The sequence below is a fragment of the Bombus vosnesenskii genome, unplaced genomic scaffold (assembly GCF_011952255.1).
Source record: "Bombus vosnesenskii isolate JDL3184/JDL3185 unplaced genomic scaffold, Bvos_JDL3184-5_v1.1 scf7180000013314, whole genome shotgun sequence".
NCBI classification, from domain to species: domain Eukaryota; kingdom Metazoa; phylum Arthropoda; class Insecta; order Hymenoptera; family Apidae; genus Bombus; species Bombus vosnesenskii.
This window is the reverse complement of record NW_022882960.1, coordinates 4,226,718-4,247,619: the sequence shown is the minus strand read 5'-3', so window position 1 is coordinate 4,247,619 and position 20,902 is coordinate 4,226,718. Positions and strand designations below refer to the sequence as shown.

The 20,902-nt window shown below is 33.0% G+C and overlaps 1 protein-coding gene across 2 annotated transcripts in view; it reads right to left on the bottom strand.

Moving 5' to 3' along the window:
* LOC117235033 overlaps positions 1 to 20,649 on the bottom strand; it is a 99,509-nt gene extending 78,860 nt beyond the window's left edge. The window contains exon 1 of one of the 2 annotated variants that reach the window (XM_033496680.1): positions 20,261 to 20,649. The gene's annotated coding sequence lies outside the window, so the exon portion shown is untranslated. The remainder of the gene's footprint in view (positions 1 to 20,260) is intronic. The other variant, XM_033496681.1, reaches the window with a different exon arrangement.
* Between the last annotated feature and the right edge of the window lie 253 nt (positions 20,650 to 20,902).

Here is a 20,902-nt window from a genome sequence, read left to right as displayed (position 1 = left end):
ATTGAAATCATTGAACATGCATTTTTTATCTGCACATTCCTTTGCAAATCTTCCAGGGTTTTAGAATTCTAGATACTAATTGAATTATATCAACAAATATTGCGATTACAAAATATTTTTTCATATTTTGTATTTTTAACTAATTTAATAGATATCACTTTCGTGTTTCCATGTTTTTTTAGTTTATCAACGAAAGTCAATATGAATGATGGAACACATTAGACATCGACAGTTTTTAATGGACAGCTAACTTGCCTGTGATCATGCGTGTTTGCGCAGTTCACGTTATTTCATCCGTACGAAAATTCGTTGCGCGCGGAGAAACTAAATGTGGGTCATGCGAATAACCTTTTGGATTGGCAGCAATCGTCGTGGTCCTTTAGAATCGATTGCATTTCTATTAACGACAGATGAGCGTGAGTTTGAAATCGAGCATCTTGAAATTTACGCAATACGCGCTGAAATATGTAGTGAATACTAGGTAATGATGGCTTTGATTTCCACGAATTTTCGAACCTAACAAAATTTTTCCATAAAAAAGAGGGGTTTTCTAAAAATAATTGATTAACACGTTCTGAAAAATAGCAAGTATTTTAAGTGCTTTACGTTCATTTCCTTGGTACGTTTTATTTTATATTCCTTTTAATTAGATATTTGAGTAATATAATGAAAATTATTTTTCAAATAATAATTAAATACACTCAATTATGCAAAGGAAGAAATAATAAATATTTCATATTATTTCATCGTAATTTTTTGGCGATTCTACGTACGGAAACGTTAACCTTATAAGAGAACGAGTTACTTTATATTTTTTAAAAACTTCAATATCAGATAACGATGAGTGTTCAACTTGAATAAATTCTCAGATAAATTCTCCATGGAATAAAAAGCTATCTAGAAATAAACTGTGAATATAATGAGAGAGATATACATACGTAATTCAAGTTAGCAACTCTATAATGAGAATACGCAGGAAATAAAATCGGTCATAGAAAAATGAAAGAATGGTGCGTATACGAAAGGAAATTGCTTGCTTCAGTCAAACGCGAAACCTAATTTTTTGAGGTCAAGGATCACTCGAGAAGGCTGAATTAACTGAGTTTTCACATTTCTCAAAGCAGACATACGGACGTCAGCTTTGACCAAACGATCTCTCAATCTCGTGATCTCTCTATTTTAATTCATTCTCGTCAAATGTTAAACCTGACAAGAAACATCTGATTGCTTTCCAAAGGAGTGTACAGTTCAGAAATTTTAAATATTCATTTTTCTGTGACGAATATAAAACAGGACAAAGGATAAATATAAATGGGAATAGCATATCTCAACTCGATGTCACAAAAATAATACTTTGCAATATGCTCATGCATATTTGGTATTTTTACATAAATTCTGTCAGAAAAGATTTTTCCGCTTTTTATCCAAACATACAAAATACTTATTTTCGAAATAGTTTACAGGATTCATTGAAGAATTCAATTCACACTTTATTTACCGTAGCTACAATTTTGAACAATAAGTATTGTAGCATCACATAAATAAATATAAACATAAATCAAACATAAATAAATATTAAATATATTAAATAAATCGTTATCTTTGGTCTGTATTCGCCACACAACAAGCCCTATGGTTTTGTCTCGATAATGTAATTAAAGATTAAACCAAACTTACAGAATGAAGATTATAGATATCGTACCACCGTAAAATCGCATTTATGGCCAGAAAGTGAACCTATTCATCATCAGGCATGCCCGGAAATGAGCACGGATCGCATAGCGTCGAAACGATTCAACGCGAGGGCTTTTGTTGCGATGAATTCAGTCGAAGACATGAGCTAATTCTGGAACTGGCGTTCATTTTTTCATCTGGCAAACTATACGGCCACGCGAAAATTACTTTTTACGAGAACGAGCAGATATTTTAGAAAAATATACGCGATAATTTTAACAAATTTAGTGACAGCAATTATTATCTTTAATCGCTGTATCGATATTTAATAGTAGTGAATAATAAAATAACATTTGTTACCTCTCGTATCATACTTGATAGTTTTAGAATTATAAAACACCTTACATTTTAATTAAACCTTGATGATTAAAATACAATTGATTTGTTTGGGGATAGTTATAAATTGTTGGAATTCTTATCGCAAAGCTTTTAAATAGTACGAGAGAGTCCTTACAATTAAAGAAATGTAAGAAGTTGTACTTGTTGTAGGAATAAGTTTATTTTAATGAGTATCGAAAAGAGAATATTTGAATGATCTGGAATTTTATATGTGAAAATTTTATAGCAGAAGTAAGCGAATCTTAAATTTAATAAAATTGATTTATATCTAACATGATAAAATCAATTAAATAAGAAATTTTTGAAAATGTCTATTCATCGTATAATTTCTCTTAAATATTACTATATCTTCTCTACCAACCGTTGATACAGACACAATATCAATGAAAAGAACAAATCCAAAAAAAGCTCAAATAAGAATTCAAATTTCAAATTTTTCTTCACTGCAATTTCTGCCTAACCATTGCAAAAAGCACAAATATCCAAAAAACAAAATTTTCGCGTTATCGGTCGAAATTTTGGCGTCAATACTAATTTAATTAACCATAATCAACCCGGACGACGGATTGGGGATATCGTTAGTTCGTAAAGCCTCGCAAATGGAAAAAGAAGCCATTCACTGTAAAACACGTTTCACAAGCAGACAGCGTATATAAAGGATTGCGAAATTCTGGAAGCGACATTTAACGACGAAAAGCACAGAGGATTAGCCGTACAAGAGTAATTTTGCATTTCTTCCAGAGCCACGTATCACCGTCACAAACTACTGTGCAACACGCTTTATTTAAACGCGACGGAACCGGTCGAAAGTGAATCAAGCAATTTCCGCGTAGCACCTTGAAACTTCGTAAACCACTGAGCGCATAATACGTCTCAACTTCGGATTACAAGCTAACGATCTCTTATATAGAACAGTAAGCCATTTATTTCGTTCTATGAAAAGACACAAGGCATTAGGTTCAATCAGACAACGTTGACGAAGCCTCATTTAGGCATTTATCTTTCACACTCTGTTTCGCGTATTGTTTTGTAGAAAGATCAATTATAGAATAGTGAATTAAATACAATGGGTAAGTCTAGTAACTGGGACGGGTTATATTGCTCTGATGCTATCGCGGATATAACAAAATTGTACAGAAAAATTTTACATCGTTTATTAAACTCTGTCATATTGCGCAGTGTGATTTTGTTCGGAAGTGCATCGTCGATATTTCTTTTATTGGAAACCATTTAATGGCACGAAGAATCAATGAATGTAAAAATAATCGTAGAGTTTCATTTAGAAATAATAATGCGATCGAACTTTGCAAATACACTTCTGAATGCATTTCTGAATAAGATGGCACTTCACAATGATAGTCTGATATACGATGTAAAATATTCCTTTGCGATTTTTTTATATCTGCAATAGAAATATACTTATTCTGTATGTTACAGAGTTGATCAAAATTATATTTATAGAAATTATCAATTTTTTGTACTCCTGTGTACGTGTACGGTGGCGGCCGAGCAAAAGTTTGCAGAGTAAAACGAGAGAAACGCTGTAATTTTATAAATCTGAATTATGATTAACAAGAAGTACGAATGTATAACATAATTGTATGTCTTATACAAGAGTGTTTAGTACAGAAAAATTTTTAATAGAAATTTTACGTTAAATGTTCGTTTTAGGCGACAAAAAATGGAAAAAGGAGAAGGTTGTTATATATAAATAAAAATCCATAAATATTATGCATCTCGAAACATGGCTTTTCAGAAAGTTTTAAAACATAAGTGTGGTGAAATTACCAATCGTTTGGTTAAACGTATCGAAAAATTGTTGGAGTACGAAGCATTACAAATTGTTCATTGTTTAGAAATATTCCTATTTGAGCTTCAACTTTAAGAATATTTATTTGATATCTAATATTTGTTCAAGTAAGTATAAATATTAATAAATAACGCAAGGTACAAAAACCAAGAAAGTTTTTGCCTTATGAGTAACGTGTACACAGTCCGGAAATAACTTACAGTTACAAACTTCAATTGTTTTCAATTATTCATTCTTTTTTTAATATAGGTGCCTGATTTGTCGTGCTTCTGATTCAAGTAATTAATATTTTACTATATTCATTTTCAAATGAACAATAATAACACTGATAAAGTTAACAATAAGAAAATTTCATAAAGGTAACAAAATTCTTTTAAAAAGCGATCGTGAAGAATACTTTTTCTCACCATTATTTAATAAGGATATAAATTCAGTTTAACTGAAAATTATCTTTTTATTATACTTTTAAGCTGAACACAAAAAATTATGTCCACGTATCGATTGCATATTCCCATTACTTGCAAGCGAAAATAAAGTTTAAACTTTTCTATGGGCATTTTTAATTTGGGAGTGTCCAAAGTAATAAATAAAATTTATGCATGTACGTAAATCTTTCGTCATGGGAACTTTGTAAAAATCATTTGCATGATAATAACGACACAATTCTGGAGGATAATAAAATAGACGCGTACTGAGTGCAATTAGTGCTAAGAGCAATTCCAGATTATATTACTGAAATTAGCTGTGGCGAGCAACTGTATCATCACATTGATTAAAATTTATGCTATACCTGATACTGTTACTAAACGCATACAACCACTCGAAACGACTACCGAGTTTGAAATGTAAAAAACGAAAGATATTTTTAATCTGACTAAAATCAAGTGGTTTTACTAATTTAAACGCAAGAACTGCTCTTTTCACGATAAACGATCTTTTTAATTATGATATATACTGTAAACTACATATAATATCGTGCTCCTTGTTTCTTTTTCTTTCTTTTTTGCTTATCCGTTTTAGTCAAACATTGAAAATTATACATAAAGAATTGGAATTTTATTGTTACTAGAATTAAACAGTACGTATGTTAATTATACTAAAACGTAACGTTTTATCAACGTTTGATAAATTTAGATGCAATGACCTGTAAGTTCGTATACTTCACACATCATTTTTATTGTACTGAAAATTAACTGATATACGAAGGGAAATAATTATATTATTTAGCTGCAGCAATTTAATTCTCTTATATGTAAAATTATGTAAAATTACAATATAAAATTGAAATTATATAAGGATTTTAAGATAATAGTGACTTTTCAAACTCTTAGGAAAATTCTTACGTATGATATACCGATTACATATTATATACCGATGCAAAGAAACAATGAAAAGGTGCATAGCATTTGGCAACAGTCTGTGAAACAAAATGATGCAAATAACGTTAAACAAACTCGAGATTGATTCGTACCTAGCAGAATTACAGAACAAGGAACATGACGAAACAGAGAATAATTTACCTCTGTATTGACGCCGGAGGAACAGTTTATGCAGCAATTTTATTTTTGCTTCGAAAATGTTTCTCGGTACCCGAGGCGGATCGCCAAAATGATTCGTTCCCCTGAACAAACAAATAATAAAACGGAGGAAATCACGGCCGATACGTGGACAACGTGGAACTATATTCGTCGAGATGTTTTTGTTCACGAAACAAAAAATTTGACGGCTCAAGTATTCACGAGATGTTCCTCATTTTTCTAGGATAAATCAAACAACGTGAACGAACGAGGTGAACGCAATTGAAACTACAAAACCACGTCCATCAAGATCCACCGCAGGTGTAGTTGATGGGACGTTGAAATCTATATAAAGAAAGAAGAAAAAGATCGGCGACAGAAAACACAGTTCTAAAAAACGTGGGTGAAAAAACGTTTTCTCGCTCGACGTGTCTATCAAATTTTAATTAAGTCTGACACGTAACAAACGGTTGCACGAGTACACCCTCGAATCGCTTTTACGCCGCTGGAAACGGGGCACGCTGCCAATTCTCAACCCTCGTGAACGATAAGCAAAAATTAATCATTTTTAGGCAAGTTAGATGCATTCGCTCGTTAACAGCGTGCAAGCGATGCAAGTGATAAATATCGAAATAGAAAATGAGGAAAAAGGAAGAGAAACGGAAGAGTATGTTGCTTATGCAGAGATTTAAGAGTTATGAGTTCGTAACGTTACAATATTAGGATATTCCTTAAGTAATATCGTATTTACATAATATGTATCTTTAAAAGATTAAAACATTGAGTTTATCGTATTTATTAGTGAATGATTCTTATCCGTTGTCTACTAGAAACGTGTTTGTTTTCTCGCAATTTTTAAATTCCTCAGGAAAAAGTGATTATTTTGATAACTAATCTATTGTATAAATCATACAAAATATTTTGAAATTGTCACTAGTCCTGTTAAAAGACAAGACTGTCATTATTATATTGATAAAATTTGGAACTCGTCTGAAAATATATAAAGAAATTACAAAATATTTGCTACAAACAATAACTACATAACAACCTGATTCCAGAAAATAACATTATTTCGCACCAATCAAAGTTTCACGATACTTAATACAGAAAAATACTCTTAACAAGGAAGACAATTAAAAAGTGTACTGGGAAAGTTACCCAAGTGTGAACAAAGTTGTGAAGCATCATCGAACAGTGTGGCTAGTCGTTGAACGATCCTCGACTTGCCCAATCATGTTCGACTATCGTAGCTTCAACGTGTAAAGAGAAAATTGGATCTACAGGGCGCAACAGGCGTCGTGTCGCGCTATAAAAGCCAATGATTTTAGTCTGCTGGCATGGTCGAGGCCTATTCGCACAAGGCTTCTCGCAAACTCGCAGACTACCGAACGATCAGCTATAACAGGAACAGAAGGACGGACACACAGACAGGAGGAAGGAAGAAACTTTCCAAGATATTGTCGTGTGCGTTTGAGAGGATCAGATAGGTCTGATGAAGATAACAGCAGCTGAAAACTGTTGCTTCAACCGTGTCAGAAGATCGTCCAAAAAACAATAAATCCAGTTAAGAGATTAGAGAGGATTGTAGCTACATAACAATCGGTTCTTGCGATCATTTTGTCGTTGAACCTTTCCTATTGACGCGTAAGACGGTCTATTTAATATAACCGATAAGGTGAAGTCTATCGGATTCTAGGAATTTTTATTTTTAGTCATTTGAAAAGTAATCGTGCTAAGGCGAAGGAAATCCATCAGAGTCTATTTTTGTAACAATTTGAAAAATACGCATTTTGATACATTGTACGTACCATTGTACGTATTGTACATGAGACATTGCGTTAATCGTCTGTCTACTGCAAAATGATCGTCACACGAACTACAAACTGGTTTATCGTTTGCCACATTTTTTTCCTGTAAATAACTATTAAATTTATCCCGAAAGAAAAGAAATTCTTGCGTTATTGGGATAATTTTGCATAATAAATAAATTGGAGATATTGATGCATTCATTGGAAATGTAAGAATGCACAGAATGTAGATATTACACAAAACGATATAAAATATTCAAGGATGATAATCGAAAGAGGAGGATCATCGCGAAAGAATTCTTCATCGAAAAAGGATTTTCATAAATATGGTATATTAACGAAGAAAATTCGATGGACAAGCAGAAAATGAAATTCATTCACGCTTCAATATTTTAAGCTTCGCGTTGAATATTTAATCGTATTCGGCATTTATAAAATATCGTTTGCTTGAGATTTAGTTTTATTGGAAGGCATATTTCGATAATATGACGATCAAGAGAAAAATAGTATGAAAGAAAAATGTCACAATAATAAAACAATAATAAAGAATATTTAATAATGTTATCCATCTATAGATCCATGTAATAGATAAATCTAAATTATTTAACTAGGAATCTAAATTACTTGACTCGAAAGGTGGATGAAATTTTAGCCAAAATTAAAAAATTCGATATGTGAACGATTAAAAAAGTTGCGAAATAACATAGAATTATTTCAATAGAATTCTACAAATATGGATTTATATAGTTTAGAAATAATCTGTAAACGTGATCTACACGTGAGTAGATGCTAGAATAAATGTAGCTGACATTTCCACGTCGTTCCACATCTATTTTCGCACTGAACATGGTCATTATATTATTTTAGACAAAACCAGCCTTGTACCAGTACTTCAATTGTTATCAACGTTTATATAACTTAATAACGTTCACAAGCGAAGCTGCACTACGGAAACTTGCGTTCTTATTAATTAAGTCTCAATACCAATTGTAAGCACAGATAGGAAACGAAAGTTCGTTAGGCAAATAGAACAGAGAGGAAGCACTCCCATACGAGTACCATCTTTTAGCGATAGTTTAGTTCAGAAGCATTGTAAGGCTGTATTAAAGATCTCTAAAGGAGAAATAAATAAATACATACTAAGCAGAGTTCTTTGTATCAAACAAAACTAACAGTATACAGGTTTGACAATTTTACCTTAAATAAGTACATTTCATTGTAACATTTATTTCATACTTATATACCTTAATATTGATTCTTTTCGTTTTCATTATTCATTAAACTTTATCCTATGAGCTATAAGCCAGTAATAAACACCGTGATAGTCACTTAAGATTAAATCGTTACACGATATGTGTGTGTAACAAAAATATAGATGAAAATTATTTGACTTTGAAATTGTTTATCATCGATTCTATCATCGGTTTCGTTAAATACATACGTAATATAAAATAATTACACGATCATTGTTAATCGTCCAATTCAAAAGTTTCTGCTTTTTAAAGAAACATATATTTTTATGTTCTTTTACCATCGATAGATAATCTTAATTATATCAAATATATAACATGATTCAAAAATTACAGTGAATAATTAATTTGATTAATTTGAGAGATATATCACGGAGAAACATTTTTAAAAAGTCGAAATCAAAATACTTTCGATACATTTATTTCGAACACGACACACGAGCGTGAATACTTGGGAACTAACACAGCAAATCGAATCAATACTCTTGAGCGACGTAACAATCAGATCGGTTTGTGAAAGTGCGTGATTTATTTATTCTACAGCAGAAAACTTGAAACGATCGCCTGACTAATCTAAATCAGGGACGCGACGAAACAAACGTAATTCAGGAAATAATTCTTGTAATTAATCTCGTAGTTGGATATTCGACCGCCACGCAAATTTTCACAGCATTTTTCCCGCCATTATTCTCGGTTAAAGCACGTGTCTTCTAACCAGACATCGTGATCGATCGTGTAGTTTCATAGATACAGTAATAGAGATAATAAATTAAAAGATTCTCCGTGTACGATGGAAATTTTGATTCATCGATATTCATCACGACGCGTACTTTATCGCGTGAAAGCAAATTGCACGACCGTAAATCTGATTATGTCGTAAGTACTTAATTTTGCAAATTATTCTTCTGAAAATTAACACCGCCTAGGAATTCCCCGTTATTGGAGCGATCGTACACAGTGGTTTTAGAATCTAAAATATGCTATAGCTACCTTCTGAATAATACAATATGCATACCTAATGCATTAAAATCATTTTATCTTTCAGCTGCTTTTTTATTTCAAACTATATTTTCTATGAAATTCTTATTTATGTTATAGGAGTTCCTTTAACATGTTATAATTAAGTATTTTATAAAATGTTTCTTATTCTTCTTTTTTGAAAGAAGTTTCTTCAAATTGTAATCTACCTTACTACCTTGTAATCTAACTTTACAAATATCATAGACTGATACAACATATAATATTTTTAAGTTTCGAATATCTGTTATAGATACACAAAGCTGTATATATGTACAAAATTCCACGCAACTAGGACAAGCCATATCCCCAAATAAATAAAATTAAACGGTATCCAATGTGAATGGCGTTTTGAATATTTAAAAATCACATCTATTTTTCCAAACAGAACGATAAATTCTTCTATATATTTATCGCTGGATTTTTGTATTCTCTCTATAAAGTCATTGAGACACTTAAATTCGAAAAATTTAATCGAAAATAATTCATTCAATAATTCGAAAATAATACACAACCATTCGTACGATGCTTGACAAGTATGTCGTTCGTTTTTATACGGCACACAAATACTCCATTAGTCTAATAAATCTACATTGTAAAATTTCAAAACCCATAACAATTATTTTTCTCCCTTTTGTAGATCAGCGAAACAACGCATTTTTCCGTCAAGCAATATTTATGCAATAATTGCAAGGGAGAATGATCAAAAAATAATTCCAAGCAGATTAGAACTAATCAAGAAAAAATCTCAAAGAATTTCATCCTAAAATACTAGTTGTACCATTTCACTTTGCAAATATCGAGACGAATCCATTTCCACAACTCTCGCTGGTTTCGTCGCGAGACAGCGTCTTTTCTTCTTTTTTTTTTTTTTTCTTTTTAATGACATTCACTCGATTCGAGTAGAATCGACAAACATCTGCGAGAAATTCGACAACATCTTCGATTTCGTTTCTCGGCAAGGTAATGGCGCATCGACTATAAAACAGGGGTCGGTCGTAAAAACGAATTGAAACCGTGCAAAGTAATCTTTCGCGCGTAGCGAACTGTGGAGTTCGTTTTTAGCGCGAAGATAACAAACGACCGCTGTACCACGTGTACCCAGACTTGTCTATTTTTCCACGGGGTTACACGGTGTTTTTCATCAGAATCACGAGGCACCCAACGTTTACTTGGTTCCATATTTCGCAACGCCTCGGAAGCCCATCGCACGAAACTTCCGTTCGTGGACGATGTTCCCTCCGCTATTATGCAAATCCTGATCGTTGCTTATTTTTCGTTATTTTCAGACTGGCGATCCGCCAATCCTTTCTGCTTGTCGTTGTGCCTCTTGAAAGACAGATGCACGCGTCTCGATTTGCATTAACTGTCTCCGGTACACGGCGTTCTTGCGTAATTGTTGCTGTCACTTTTGTTAGTGTGTATCGACATCTTTAGAATAATTAGACTAATCTTTTCGTAACGGAAAAATCGTGACAGGAATATCAGTTTTTAAATTTTAATATCACATTCTGATTAAAAAGTGATATTTTAGTATAAAATAGATGAAAAGAATTTGCTAGGTCCGAAAATATGGTTAACAAGGTCTTGCAACTACATAGGTATGATTTTAAAGTTAAGACAAGCAATATTTCAATAATACGACAAGCAATATTTCGGTAATACGACAAGCAATATTTTTAGAGTTATGAAGAATGTGGTAAAGTATATGGTTAGTCCCAAAATCAGGTATGTCGTTTGTAAACGTGGAATTAATTAATAACATACTGAACTTTAAACTACTTCCCTCTAAAATAGATGGACTATGTGATCATGTTTCTTTCCTGTAGTCTTCAAGCGTTCAAACTTCAAATAACAGCTAACTGAAGTTTCATGGATGTTGAACAGAGTCGACTTTCGTATAAAACAAGTGTGATAATAACTATAGGTAAAGTACAATATAGGAAGATAGGAAAAATGGGTTAAAATTATAAATTATGGGTTAAATATTTTTCACTCCAATCTTGGTTTCAAAAAAAAACTCCAATTTAAGATAATTCATAAAATAAAGTATTGCTGATAAAATCTTCCTTTGTACTTTCTGAAAACTAATAACTTATCAAAGTTACGTAAATATTATATGGAGAAACAATAGTTCTTTTATTTATATTTCCTTGTCACATTCTCTGATAAGGTATTTACTACAATTACACGCATTCTATAAATACATAAGAAAAACAATAGCTCCATGAACAATATCTCAGTTATGCATGTATGTATATAGAAATGGTAACTGCGGTAAAAGTGGTATCACTTCAAAATATCTTTGAGTAGCCGATACTGACGCCGATGCCGATGCCGACGCAACGACGATTGAGTCATGACGTGACTCAATGTGAATGTGTGCGTGTGTGTATGTGTGTGCGCGAGTGCGCCCACCAACGAAAAAAGCAAAGGGTAGTTTTCGACACGTGGCGCGCCAGGACAGCAGAAAGGAATGTACCATATTCTAACATTTTTTCTTATTATATTATATTTTAACACATCTCGGTATATTTCCTCCTTTCAACATATATGTCCAGAGCTCGGATGATAAATTGTATTCTACATTTCTAATCTATTTTCATATAAGAAATTACCTTCTGCTTGTACATTTTATTTTTGGTCGTAACTATATAGAACAATGAAGATGATCGCGAATAAAAGTTAAGTACAATCAAGCATCATATTGTATCTATTGACACGATACTTCAACTTCGTTTCAGATAGTTGTACTACAAGCACGATTAATATAGGCGAGAAACGAAGTATATAACACAAAAGTGACATATATATATAGGGCGAAACAAAATATTTTGAGAAGACTAATCGTAACTACGAATACAAATTCCATCGAAGTAGGATAAAGAAGTGAGGAAGATTTAAGGCTAGTTTATGCAAGCAAAAATATACTTCTTTCAAGATCAAAGTGATGTTAGGGAAAAGAATTTAAGATTCGCAGACCGGATAGTACGCATCAGATAGAATAACAAATGGACAATGAATTTATCACAGTTTCTAAAATCAATGTTATTAGAATGATTCGTTTCACAGTGGATTATGTGGTAAATAAAGCTATTTTACACCTTTATATATTAAGATAACGTTAGAAACAGAGAAATTTTTCCTGTAAATCTGGCATTGTTAACTTTTTGACCTATATTCAGCTTAATTGGTCTTATCCATACTATGAGACTCTCGAATTCACCTCTTTTATCATACTGCATAATTTAACCTATAACTAAAGTAGGTAGTACAGTTCGATTTGTAATCGTGAAAGATGGAGAGTTTCAAGAAATACAAACTGTCAAAGACAATCAATCGATACATCAACTATCACTATGTCGCTATTCATTAGTTCGTTAACTTTGCGAAGTTTCCAGTACTTGAAAAATAAATCATAGATCATAAATCATCGTCTAATTTTAGTTTTTAATAGCAAGGAGCCGTATACATATGAAATTAATAAAAAAAAGCAGAACTCAATCTTATGAAGAACGAAAAATGATTTAAACAGTTTATAGCGCTTGACACGAAATTACATAGTATGTTTGTTTACTCACATTTGATTCACCGATAAATTTCATTGAGAATTCTATTTAAGTAGAAATAGAAATTTAAATAGAAATAGAAGTTTAAAAAGAAACGGTTTTTTTTAAATGAAAAATACTCCGAAGCTTTCTCCGATTTTTTTATTGACTCGTATATTTCGTTACATCGCTTTGGAGATAGAAGTTACACAAACATTTTTGTAAATTATGTACCAAGATCATTCAGAATTGCATCGGCAGAAGAAATAGTAATCTAACATACTTCAAACATCTTTCGCAATGTATACTATTCACTAGAAGTAAAATATTCTTGGCTTGTAACTAATTTTTCTGGCAAACAAATACAGTAAATTATATGTAATACGATTTTTTATTTCATTATAAGGCTCCTTTGATGTAATATTGCTCGCTAACTGGACTTTCTTGACAAATTGGAACTAATATAAAATTTGTAAAGATAATTATACATATTCATCGACAAATACTCGCACAAATTTATTAAAATAATAATATCAAAATAATTAAAATAAACCTTGTAATCTGAGCTACTTTTGAATCGTAAAATTTTTGAAAAAATAGAAATATAAGTGATAGAAAATGATTGATAGAAAATGGAGGAACCTCTCTTATTACTTTACAAAAATGAAAAATGAATCAAAATGGACGATCGGTGGCCAAGCCCGTGAAAGTAGTTGCTTTGAAATATTGTCCTCAGTGACACCGCGGATGACTGCTGCTGGCAACCTAATTTCTGCGATTCCACGAAGCGCGTTCTGAAAGAGTCTGGAGGGGAATTCCCCGACAGATTTTGAATCATCGGCCACATAGAGATGTTTGCCCGTCCTCCTGCACTTGCCCCGTTCAGAATTTCGATCCTCTCCGCCGCCCGATTTTACTATTTTGTCCGCTTTATCGCTTTGCTTGGGCGGCTTCTGTTTTTGGGGGTTCTTTTAGGCGTTAAAGGAACGAATGTTAGACAGCCTCCTAAAACGCAGTTTTTTTTTGGGGGGCGACGGCGGATGTAGGTGGTTTTGTTGTCCTTATAGGAAACGGAGCCGCCTTTTTTCATTTCTCTGAATCCCTCCTTCTCCGAAACTCGTTCCGTGAATATAAGCGCGCCTCGCGCTTCATGGCAGCCAAGTAACGGTGTAGTAGCCTAAAAAACGTCGGTTTAGTTCTCCTTCCTCCAATCCAGATGATCCCTAACGTCGACGATCCATGAAAGGCGTAAAAACTCGGTGCCAGGATTCGAACCCGGGTCCTAGGCGTTAGTAGCCAACTACATTAACCACGTCGCTACCGTCGTCCCTGTTCATCCGAACTCGTATAACCTTATTTATATCGCTCGAAACAAAATACTTTTTCATATTTTACATTTTTATCTAATTTAAGAAATGTCATTTTCGTGTTTCTACGTCCATTATCGATGAATCACTATGAATGATCGAACAGATATTAAACATTGTCAAATTTTAATAGGCAGTTAGTTAACCGTGTGATCATTTTTAACCAATTCACGCTATTCCATCCGTATGAAAATTCATCTCGCGTGGAGAAGCTGAATATGGGTCATGCGAATAACCTTTTCGATTTGGCAGCAATCGTCGTGGTCCTTCAAAATCGATTGCACTTGTATTAACGACAGATGAGCGTGAGTTTGAAATCGAGCATCTTGAAATTCACGCAATACACGCCGAAATACGTAGTTTAATAGATAACTGGCTTTGATTTCCACGAATTTTCGAGCCTGTCGAAATTTTTCCACGGAGAAGAGAATCTTTCTAAAATTAGTTGATTAACACGTTCTGCTTTAAATAAAATAAACGATATGAGTTGCGTACTAAAATAATAAAGAATATTGATTTATGGATAAATAGGAATTATATTAAGTGTCTTACGTTCGTTCCCTCGGTTCATAAATAAATAAATAAATAAGTTTTATAACAATTTTAATTAAGTATTGAATTGAGAAGTATGTAGAGCGAAAATTATCTTCCAAATGATAATTAGACACACTCGATTATATTAAAAACAGAGTACTCGTAATTTTTTATTGCTAAACGTTAATCTTATAAGACAAAAAAGCTACTTGTGTCAAAACATCCTAACAGGGCAGAATGTTTACTAACAATGTGTCTATTATCAAACATAACTTTAAATGTGTATTGTCCTAATGTCAAGCGTATAATTGATGTAAATCATTTCACATTAAATAAACGATTTAAATCCAGGAATTCCAATCGATCTGAATTTCGTTAACTGTGTTTCGTTTTTTACTTTTTCAACGAAATCAGTCGTTTTACACGTATTCCAATTTAGACGCGCGTCCCAATGATAAAATACAATTTCTGTATATTTTTTGTAGACATACATGCGTTCCTATATTCTGTATATTTAACACGTGATAGTTTATTTGATACACAATTGCCATCGTTTGATTTCCGATAAAATATTTATTCCGAACCTATAGAAGAATGAAAACCTTCGCGTCTCGACAAAAAAAACTGTTTAAAACAGTCCATAGAACCGATTGTATTCCAACTCAGCTTCGTTTCAACAACAATGCTACTTTTTATTTTGCCAACGCACATCTCAATTTTTTCCAATGCTAAAAAACGATTTCTTTATTTCTCTAACACGCGATAGCTCGTTCGATACACGATACACGATTGTCGCTAACAAAATATTTACATACATACAATGAACTTGTGAAGGAAGGACTGAAACTTTTTACGTTCAACACATATTTCGGCGACAAAATACTTAAATCAGTCCACGGAACCAACTGTATTTGATCTTCGTTTCTAAAATAATGTTAACTTTTATTGCTACAATAAGTTTCGATTCAAAGACTCGATTTCTTCATTTATCTTGACCAGCTGTTGGTAATAACATTAAGCGCTCGTCTTCATAGCGCTAATTTTGTATTTCGTCAATGCCCGTTCTGATTTCCTCCAATGCTAAAGCTAAAAACGATTTCTGTACAATTCGTTCAATGTACATTAGTTCATAAAATTATCCGAACCCTTACAATAGAAAATTACGTGTTGTACGAAACTGATCAACACTATGATAAGATATGACTGTTTGTAATTATATTGGTGCAATTTGGAACCAGTTGATGTAAATGTTCATAGAAGTTACGAGACAATCGTCGCTAACGTACATAAAACGTATATAAAGAATTAATACACAGCACGAATAGTGGTCTTAAACATAGAATAATAAATAGTTATAAATTGTTTCATTAAATGTTGTGCTTTACTGGTATATACGATCAATAATTTTCTGATCAAATACTCCGGTGATTTATATGAAGTGTATACTTGTAATAAATGTCTGCTAACTTCTGTATACATCTTTAGAATAGAATTTTCCGACGACTCCGCGACATAAAGCGCTATACCTTCAGAGCGTAAGGCCGGCATGCCTAATGTACAATCGATATCCCTACGGTCTTTTCGCCGAATATTCGGAAGAACGCATACGCGGCAACCGTCACGAACATGTAACAAACGCGTGCGAAATGGGGACATCGAAGGGCAACAAAGAAAATAATCCGTTTGGTTTTGAACGAAAGATTCATTCCGTTTCGAACAGTGAAGTGCGAAGGGTCTAGTGTAACAGCGAAGCAAAGCGTAATTGTTAATTGTTAAATAAATCTTTTTTGTTGAACATCAAGAGTATTTACTGGGCACTTTCATCCAACGTCCACCTCATCTATAATCGTGACAATTTTGTCTCATTATGGTGCTAATCAAATTTCAGAATCTTTCCTATAAAATACACGATATATTCGTAAAAGGTTTTTATAAGTGTTCAAATACTTTCGTGACTAGCTGTATCGTTATCGGCGTTTCCTTTCGAAGAAAATATTTGTTTTGAAATCCGTGGAAGGGTGAAACTCTTTGCATTCGTCGCGACGTATAGTATATTACAGGGAAAAGATTGAAGGAGTCGATAGAACCGGTTCCGAGTCCCGTTTCTTTTGATCCCCGGATTCATCGTGTTTCATCGCGTCAACACGATGCATTTGACAAAAGAGGCACGCGCACCGAGATTCACGGCTAACAGAGGACATACCATCAAATCAAACGAGACCGAGAGCTAGGTCGTGTACCGCGGCTAAAAACACCGAGGATACAGCGGAGGAGAAAGTTCGATCGCAACGAGAATGACGTGTGCCGAACACTCGACTTTCGACATCACGAACCTCTTTGGTTTAATCCAATAATCGCTTAATTTATCCGTCCGATTCTCAATTATTCATATTACTGCACGCTGGTTAGGAAGTTCATTTATAAGTAGACTATCGATTTTTATACAAAAATATTTAGGAATATAAGTAAAGAGATGAGAACTACAAAACGAAGATAAGGTAAGTATAATTTTCTTAATTTTCTGATTTTCATGTTATTTGATGTTTAAAATTGTGTGGTTTATTTATTATGTTATTTTAGTTATTATTATTATTTCTATCTTTTATTACACGCCTGTATGTATAGGCTACAGTAGGTTTAAAAAAACTTGTAATACCTAAATGTTTAAATTTATTTTCACTTTATTAACCGTTTTACTGTGTCAAACTGTATCAATCTAAATCATTATACAATTAATGGAATATTTCTTGCAGACAATTTAATGAAATGCTATTTTACAAGTCATAGTATCTCCTAGATATTACTTATGATTCATCCATAAAAGAGAACTATGATGTTTGATTGGAAACATCCAGAAGCTACTGTATTTCTACTTTTGAAAATCTTTTGTCGCCTATTTTTTATAAATAATGTATTAAGTGTCATACAAGAAGTCATATCAGAAAATCAGTCAACGTGGAAAATATCATAACCTGTGTAGTATGTTCTCGTTTTATAAATCTAGAAATGTAGAATTCGTAAAATAATAATAAAATATTCAACGTCAAGACGTAAAATGAAGGTTTTCTAAATATAAAATTGTTATAACGTTTTGCAAAATTTTTATATACCACAGATAGAAAGGAAAACAAAGGGAAGTTAAAATATACAAAGCAGAATAAAACTTAATACATATATTAAAACTTTGTATAATCACGATTCCTGTTGGCTATAAATTTTGATGCGATGCGCTGTATCGCACATTTTTCTAATTAAATATTCTTATTTTCAGCTAGAAAGGGGAAAGCACCGAAGCATTGTATGCATAGTTAATTAAAGAATTCCGAGAGAATGACAAGACCCAACCATACTTCACACATCCGTCCCATAGTTTATACGGAATAAAGAAAATTGCGATCCCTAAGTGCAGGTTGCAGTACATTTTCGTTGCATTTATTAATTTATTTTACCCTCCTAACCAATTAAGCACATAAAACAATTATAATACGTTTAATTAATTTCGTATTATGCTACGTCAAGTAAAATACCTTTTGCCAGATTTACTTTGCCAAGTTGCTACTACTAAAAATTTATGTTACGATTAGTAAAAATAAAATAAAATAAAAATCAAAATGTTATAATAAATAATAAACAAAAAACAAGAAGTCACCAATCGTTTAACAAAAAAACATAAGCGAAACAAAGTGAATAAAATGTTTCTGTTATTTTGTTTTACCCCGAGCAGTCATCGACCGAAGTAGTGTTTACGTATTCAGAGATCTTTAACCTACTGCTTATCTATGACCCTAAGAAAAAGAATAAAAAGAAGGATATGTGACGCTTGACAGCAATTTTATTTACCCATCGCATCAGAAATAGGGCACTTTAAATTTGATTTTGCTAAAGTAGAAGTAACTTCCTTGGGTGAAACAAATATCAAATGATTTATCAATTTTATAGAGAACTTATTCCAATATTTGAAACACAACATACACATTTTTCTCATTAAAAAATTATTTCCTGGATAGAGTGCAATAAATTAATTATATTATATATAATAATATTTTAGAAAAGATGTTTTTTTATATATGATTAAAACAACCTGTTGCTTTAATGATATGTAGTTACTTTTTAAAAAATTTTTTTTAAAGAATCATCGATTTTATAGTTTTATTTGTAAAGGATGTAAGGATACACTGATAACAAGGTCTTATATAATATTCTCATTTAATTAAATTATGTTACAGGTTAAATATCATTAAAAACTATTCATGATTTTTAATTATGTAAATAATGAGTTAAAAAATAATTCGAAATAATTAGATATTTTTATGTATCTTAGTAGTTTCTAAAATCTTTTGGTTTAGTAATAGATCGGAAGGATGAAATGACATTCCCCGAACTTTCAATCTCTATAAAAATTGGTGGGTTCAAAGTATACAGGTAGCACGTAAGTCTGAAATATTTTTTGACCGACTCAATTATGTGAGATATATTGACAGATATTGTCTATTTACGGTTTGTAAATTGTTTTTGTATACTGTTTCTTTCGTTATTCGAACTCTACAAACATAACCTGTTGCGAAAATTCAAGATACAACGTACTGCATATATATACGAAATCTATATACTCCATATACGGACGCTACTCACAAGAAAGTCCAATAATCGATTAATAAATCATAATACTATTTCGAGTATTAGACAAATTTGTGTGACTCTGACCTTGTCTCGTTTCATTTTAAGCAGATATACGCTCTATTTATTAATATTAATTTTTCATATACATCTAATATATATATATATGTATATGTATATATATGTATATATATGTAAAAATTCTGAATAAGTTTATAACAAGCATTAATACGAAATTGTAATGTATAGAGTACTTTGGCAAAAGTATTGAAATATAGCTGTAGTCGCTAGAATTAAGACATATCAGCAAAAGGTGAAAGGGGAGGCCAACGAAGTACTGCGTCGTACGTAGTCAACCACGTAGTCGGGCGAAATTTTGCGCAAAACGCCAACTGTGACTATCACCACGACTTTTAAAAGCTCATATACTCGATATTCTTACTCATGCTCCTAATAGCCAATAGGAAAAGCCGATATCAAATTGCATCATCTTCTTTGAAAACATGAGTCTTCCTCAAATTGCAACAAACTTTCGTTCAAATACAATATAGCAAGTGATTTCGAGCGTTTGCCCGTCTATGCGAACAAACGAAAATGATCAAAGAAGCCGGCAGCGAGGCAAGAAAGCGAAGCAACTATGTAGATCGTAAATTCTCCGAGCGATTGATTACCCGATGAGCAAACGAAAACAGGAAGAAGGTATGTGCGTATCCACTTACCTGAGTTTTCTCGAGCTTCAGACTTCCGTGTAGAAATAGTTGGATGAACCAACCGATGCTTCACGCCATGGATCCCCTCTGCAAGATGCTTCACTCGCGAGCTGCGACGCGGGGAAAGGGATATCACCTCTTTCTCCCCTTCTGTCTAAACCAATTTTCCAGACAACCGGCCCCACTACTGAGATCGTTACATTTTCGCGTGCAAAACGACCCTATATCTAGCCTTCCTGGATACAGCGTCTCTGCTACTTGTGGGATTGGTACGTGGTGACCCGGCCGGACGCGAACGAGACCGCTCTCTCCTTTCTTCTCTCTTTATTTCGCTACGATGAGAGACGCGCACGCTCCAGCACGAAAGCTCGACAACGAATAAAAGCCCAACCGCGATCAGACGACGGAGCCAGGACGCGCCTTTCGAAAGCACCGCGCAAGCTCAAGCTATTCGTGCACAACCCGGTATTCGCGATCGTGTTAAGGGTCGTTTCTCCTCGGCTACGTTCGACCACCAATGGTAAACCCGACCTGCTAAGAATGTTGTGTGTGAGACTGACTCGTGCTTTGTTATGCTTAAAAATTACAAAAGCTTAGAAAAATGTTACTGAACTAACCTTTGTTTTAGCAACGTTGTATTGCTTTAATTTG